A 7,500-nucleotide genomic window follows, 5' to 3' on the forward strand; every position below is an offset into this window, starting at 1 on the left:
CAAGTAGGCCGTAGCAGCCCATAGCAACCCAACCAAGATAATCTAACAGGCCAAGATTGGTTGGAGACTTCAAAATTTTGCTAAGTCCATGGCCACCATAAGCCATTTCTATCAAGAAGGCCATGGACAGTGCTTAGCAACCACGAAAGCTTCCAAGAGTTGAAACATTGCCTATCAAGTAGGCCGTACCAGCCCATAGCAACCCAACCAAGATACTCTAACAGGCCAAGATTGGTTGGAGACTTCAAAATTTGGCTAAGTCCATGGCCACCATAAGCCATTTCTATCAAGAAGGCCATGGACAGTGCTTAGCAACCACGAAAGGTTCCAAGAGTTGAAACATTGCCTATCAAGTAGGCCGTAGCAGCCCATAGCAACCCAACCAAGATAATCTAACAGGCCAAGATTGGTTGGAGACTTCAAAATTTTGCTAAGTCCATGGCCACCATAAGCCATTTCTATCAAGAAGGCCATGGACAGTGCTTAGCAACCACGAAAGCTTCCAAGAGTTGAAACATTGCCTATCAAGTAGGCCGTACCAGCCCATAGCAACCCAACCAAGATACTCTAACAGGCCAAGATTGGTTGGAGACTTCAAAATTTGGCTAAGTCCATGGCCACCATAAGCCATTTCTATCAAGAAGGCCATGGACAGTGCTTAGCAACCACGAAAGGTTCCAAGAGTTGAAACATTGCCTATCAAGTAGGCCGTACCAGCCCATAGCAAACCAACCAAGATAATCTAACAGGCCAAGATTGGTTGGAGATTTCAAAATTTGGCTAAGTCCATGGCCACCATAAGCCATTTCTATCAAGAAGGCCACGAACAGTGCTTAGCAACCACGAAAGCTTCCAAGAGTTGAAACATTGCCTATCAAGTAGGCCGTACCAGCCCATAGCAAACCAACCAAGATAATCTAACAGGCCAAGATTGGTTGGAGACTTCAAAATTTGGCTAAGTCCATGGCCACCATAAGCCATTTCTATCAAGAAGGCCACGAACAGTGCTTAGCAACCACGAAAGCTTCCAAGAGTTGAAACATTGCCTATCAAGTAGGCCGTACCAGCCCATAGCAAACCAACCAAGATAATCTAACAGGCCAAGATTGGTTGGAGATTTCAAAATTTGGCTAAGTCCATGGCCACCATAAGCCATTTCTATCAAGAAGGCCACGAACAGTGCTTAGCAACCACGAAAGCTTCCAAGAGTTGAAACATTGCCTATCAAGTAGGCCGTAGCAGCCCATAGCAAACCAACCAAGATAATCTAACAGGCCAAGATTGGTTGGAGATTTCAAAATTTTGCTAAGTCCATGGCCACCATAAGCCATTTCTATCAAGAAGGCCACGAACAGTGCTTAGCAACCACGAGAGCTTCCAAGAGTTGAAACATTGCCTATCAAGTAGGCCGTACCAGCCCATAGCAACCCAACCAAGATACTCTAACAGGCCAAGATTGGTTGGAGATTTCAAAATTTTGCTAAGTCCATGGCCACCATAAGCCATTTCTATCAAGAAGGCCACGAACAGTGCTTAGCAACCACGAAAGCTTCCAAGAGTTGAAACATTGCCTATCAAGTAGGCCGTAGCAGCCCATAGCAAACCAACCAAGATAATCTAACAGGCCAAGATTGGTTGGAGATTTCAAAATTTTGCTAAGTCCATGGCCACCATAAGCCATTTCTATCAAGAAGGCCACGAACAGTGCTTAGCAACCACGAAAGCTTCCAAGAGTTGAAACATTGCCTATCAAGTAGGCCGTACCAGCCCATAGCAAACCAACCAAGATAATCTAACAGGCCAAGATTGGTTGGAGACTTCAAAATTTTGCTAAGTCCATGGCCACCATAAGCCATTTCTATCAAGAAGGCCATGGACAGTGCTTAGCAACCACGAAAGCTTCCAAGAGTTGAAACATTGCCTATCAAGTAGGCCGTACCAGCCCATAGCAACCCAACCAAGATACTCTAACAGGCCAAGATTGGTTGGAGACTTCAAAATTTTGCTAAGTCCATGGCCACCATAAGCCATTTCTATCAAGAAGGCCATGGACAGTGCTTAGCAACCACGAAAGGTTCCAAGAGTTGAAACATTGCCTATCAAGTAGGCCGTACCAGCCCATAGCAAACCAACCAAGATAATCTAACAGGCCAAGATTGGTTGGAGACTTCAAAATTTTGCTAAGTCCATGGCCACCATAAGCCATTTCTATCAAGAAGGCCATGGACAGTGCTTAGCAACCACGAAAGCTTCCAAGAGTTGAAACATTGCCTATCAAGTAGGCCGTAGCAGCCCATAGCAACCCAACCAAGATAATCTAACAGGCCAAGATTGGATCTCAAAATGTTGCTAAGTCCATGGCCACGATAAGCCATTTCTATCAAGAAGGCCATGGACAGTTCTAAACAACCACGAAAGCTTCCAAGAGTTGAAACATTGCCTATCAAGTAGGCCGTAGCAGCCCATAGCAACCCAACCAAGATAATCTAACAGGCCAAGATTGGTTGGAGATTTCAAAATTTGGCTAAGTCCAGATTTTTTTACCCTTCGGGAAAACAACCCTAGTTCACCAAGTTGAACGCGAAAAACTGTCCATAGGATACGCACAAAACGTTTATTGAGTTGGTCACCATATGTGGAAATTATGGTGAAAATAAGCCAAGTTCCGGAGTTTTTAACTCACACGAAACCACGAAAAACTTTCATTAGGAAAACTTGGTTGGAGCACCCTACTGCAGAACACACCGACATGGACGAAAGGGTTGACTGGCTAAGAGAAAAAATTTTTGCGGGACCACTCAAAACATCATAGTTAGACCTAGCAAATGATGAAAAGTGAAACCCGCGATCGATTGGAGAAACCTTATTTTACACTGAAAAATTCCACATAAGGAAAATTTGTATGGAGCACCCTACTGCAGAGCACACCGACAGGGCCGGGAAGGAAGGCCCGGTCCAAGAAAAAATTTTTGCGGGACCACTCAAAACATCATAGTTAGACCTAGCAAATGATGAAAAGTGAAACCCGCGATCGATTGGAGAAACCTTATTTTACACTGAAAAATTCCACATAAGGAAAATTTGTATGGAGCACCCTACTGCAGAACACACCGACAGGGCCGGGAAGGAAGGCCCGGTCCAAGAAAAAATTTTTGCGGGACCACTCAAAACATCATAGTTAGACCTAGCAAATGATGAAAAGTGAAACCCGCGATCGATTGGAGAAACCTTATTTTACACTGAAAAATTCCACATAAGGAAAATTTGTATGGAGCACCCTACTGCAGAGCACACCGACAGGGCCGGGAAGGAAGGCCCGGTCCAAGAAAAAATTTTTGCGGGACCACTCAAAACATCATAGTTAGACCTAGCAAATGATGAAAAGTGAAACCCGCGATCGATTGGAGAAACCTTATTTTACACTGAAAAATTCCACATAAGGAAAATTTGTATGGAGCACCCTACTGCAGAACACACCGACAGGGCCGGGAAGGAAGGCCCGGTCCAAGAAAAAATTTTTGCGGGACCACTCAAAACATCATAGTTAGACCTAGCAAATGATGAAAAGTGAAACCCGCGATCGATTGGAGAAACCTTATTTTACACTGAAAAATTCCACATAAGGAAAATATGTATGGAGCACCCTACTGCAGAGCACACCGACAGGGCCGGGAAGGAAGGCCCGGTCCAAGAAAAAATTTTTGCGGGACCACTCAAAACATCATAGTTAGACCTAGCAAATGATGAAAAGTGAAACCCGCGATCGATTGGAGAAACCTTATTTTACACTGAAAAATTCCACATAAGCAAAATTTGTATGGAGCACCCTACTGCAGAACACACCGACAGGGCCGGGAAGGAAGGCCCGGTCCAAGAAAAAATTTTTGCGGGACCACTCAAAACATCATAGTTAGACCTAGCAAATGATGAAAAGTGAAACCCGCGATCGATTGGAGAAACCTTATTTTACACTGAAAAATTCCACATAAGGAAAATTTGTATGGAGCACCCTACTGCAGAGCACACCGACAGGGCCGGGAAGGAAGGCCCGGTCCAAGAAAAAATTTTTGCGGGACCACTCAAAACATCATAGTTAGACCTAGCAAATGATGAAAAGTGAAACCCGCGATCGATTGGAGAAACCTTATTTTACACTGAAAAATTCCACATAAGCAAAATTTGTATGGAGCACCCTACTGCAGAGCACACCGACATGGACGAAAGGGTCGACTGGCCAAGAGAAAAAATTTTTGCGGGACCACTCAAAACATCATAGTTAGACCTAGCAAATGATGAAAAGTGAAACCCGCGATCGATTGGAGAAACCTTATTTTACACTGAAAAATTCCACATAAGGAAAATATGTATGGAGCACCCTACTGCAGAGCACACCGACAGGGCCGGGAAGGAAGGCCCGGTCCAAGAAAAAATTTTTGCGGGACCACTCAAAACATCATAGTTAGACCTAGCAAATGATGAAAAGTGAAACCCGCGATCGATTGGAGAAACCTTATTTTACACTGAAAAATTCCACATAAGCAAAATTTGTATGGAGCACCCTACTGCAGAGCACACCGACATGGACGAAAGGGTCGACTGGCCAAGAGAAAAAATTTTTGCGGGACCACTCAAAACATCATAGTTAGACCTAGCAAATGATGAAAAGTGAAACCCGCGATCGATTGGAGAAACCTTATTTTACACTGAAAAATTCCACATAAGCAAAATTTGTATGGAGCACCCTACTGCAGAACACACCGACATGGACGAAAGGGTCGACTGGCCAAGAGAAAAAATTTTTGCGGGACCACTCAAAACATCATAGTTAGACCTAGCAAATGATGAAAAGTGAAACCCGCGATCGATTGGAGAAACCTTATTTTACACTGAAAATTCCACATAAGGAAAATTTGTATGGAGCACCCTACTGTGGTCACCATCGGTCGAGTTGGTCGAGACGGGCAAAAAATTTTTTTTTCCATATCGTCTCAAAACATGATTTATGGACCTTGTAAATGTTGAAAAGTGAAACGAAATCACTTTTGGAGCGATGAAAATTTTGTATGGGAGGTCCCTACCCGGAACAAATTTTACTAGTAAAGTCATCATTCCGCGACGAGAAATTTGAAAATGGTCAAATATGGTTAAGATGTCATGTTCATTCCCTACTATGGGGGACCAGGTCGTCACGAAAAAATTTTTTTCTCGACCTGGTCAAATGTGGTTCTGCGACGGAGGTTAAACTAATATTGCATAATTTGGCCCAAAAACCCCCCTCTGTCAGAAAAATTTCCCCTTCAAGAGCGAAAGCAGACCACATAAGTTGAGCTTTGAGGTATCTGAAAGTTGAATATAGAGCGAGGTTCTAAGCGAAGGGATAGCTTAACGTTGAGCATTGAACGCAAAAAAGCTTAGAGATAAGCTTAAGATACAAGGGTTGTGGTGCATGAGGCCGCTTAACGTTGAGCTTTGAACGCACATGGCTAGAACTAAGCTAAGAGATACCTATAGTGGTGCATGGAACAGCTCACAAGTTGAGCTTCGAGAAGTCCAAAGGCAAAATGTAGAGCGAGGTTCTAAGCGAAGGGATAGCTTAACGTTGAGCATTGAACGCAAAAAAGCTTAGAGATAAGCTTATTATATAACGATTGTGGTGCAGGACACAGCTTAACGTTGAGCTTTGAACGCACATGGCTAGAACTAAGCTAAGAGATACCTATAGTGGTGCATGGAACTGCTCACAAGTTGAGCTTCGAGAAGTCCAAAGGCAAAATGTAGAGCGAGGTTCTAAGCGAAGGGATAGCTTAACGTTGAGCATTGAACGCAAAAAGCTTAGAGATAAGCTTATTATATAACGATTGTGGTGCAGGACACAGCTTAACGTTGAGCTTTGAACGCACATGGCTAGAACTAAGCTAAGAGATACGGGTAGTGGTGCATGGAACTGCTCACAAGTTGAGCTTCGAGAAGTCCAAAGGCAAAATATAGAGAGAGGTCCTAGCAGCCTAAAAAACTTCTAGGGCCGACAGCTCACAAGTTGAGTTTCGAACGCAATTAGGCTACCCTGGTAGCCTTGATTTGAAAGCATTAAGGCAATGATATGGTAGAATGCCCGATCTTAAACCTATTGACAGAGAATGTGTACGAGTAAGCATAGATGTGGAGGAGCACATACCCTAAACAGTCCCGAAAGATGGTTAGCTAAGTGATGCATCACAAATGGACTTGGCGCACCAAGTTCACACTGAATCACACACGATCGCGTATATTAAAACCTGTTGTGTGGTGCATCACTAATAAAGTTTGGTGCGTCAAACGAACATGAGAGTTGAGCATATTGGGTATGTGTGATAACACACTTTGCACGACAATCGAGAAACCGCATAAGCTCAGTATAACACAGCAGGGGAAGATTGATGAAAACCAGAGCTAATACATGCAACAGGCCGGGAATGCTGCTTCTGAAGGTGGTAGGACCGGTGCACTTATTAGTTAAACCAATCGGCCGATTGAGTTGAAGTCTGGTACCGATCTTTCACTTGACTGTGCCCCATCAACTATTGATGGTAGTGTAGAGGACTACCATGGTTGTGACGGGAAGCGGGAATCAGGGTTCGATTCCGGAGCTAGTAGAGAGTGCCTGATAAAGGCCATGGTACACATCCAAATCAGGAAAGCAGCAGGAAACACTACCATACATTGCCAGGTGCATAGGAGGATTGCAAGCCCGTAAATTGCCCGATCATAGCCAACGATGCTGAGAACGGAATTTATTCCTTCGATCGTCGTTGGTTCACATGTTTACTGATGGTTGTACGAACACCATACCCGGTGGTAAGTACAGTGGAGCTCGCCTTCACAACATAATGTTCACCAGTTGGACGCATAGATTGGAATAGCTCACAAGTGTTGGATTGCTGGAAACACACATTCCAGACTGCTCCGGTGGTCATGGAAAGGAGAGGATTGCAAGCCCGTAAATTGCCCGATCATAGCCAACGATGCTGAGAACGGAATTTATTCCTTCGATCGTCGTTGGTTCACATGTTTACTGATGGTTGTACGAACACCATACCCGGTGGTAAGTACAGTGGAGCTCGCCTTCACAACATAATGTTCACCAGTTGGACGCATAGATTGGAATAGCTCACAAGTGTTGGAAAGTTGAACGCACGTTGAAGACCGCTACTGTGGTCTTGGAAAGTAGAGGATTGCAAGCCCGTAAATTGTCCGATCATAGCCAACGATGCTGAGATCGGAATTCATTCCTTCGATCGTCGTTGGTTCGCATGTTTACTGATGGTTGTACGAACACCATACCCGGTGGTAAGTACAGTGGAGCTCGCCTTCACAACATAATGTTCACCAGTTGAACGTACAAGTTGGAATAGCTCACATAGTGTTGGATTGCTGGAAACACACAAAATGATACGAGTAAGGTTGCGTGAGTAAGGCACGTACACCTAAAGCGAATTATTAGAAGTGGTGATACGAAGTGTC

This window comes from Anopheles marshallii, assembly GCF_943734725.1.
Source record: "Anopheles marshallii chromosome X unlocalized genomic scaffold, idAnoMarsDA_429_01 X_unloc_219, whole genome shotgun sequence".
Lineage (NCBI taxonomy): Eukaryota > Metazoa > Arthropoda > Insecta > Diptera > Culicidae > Anopheles > Anopheles marshallii.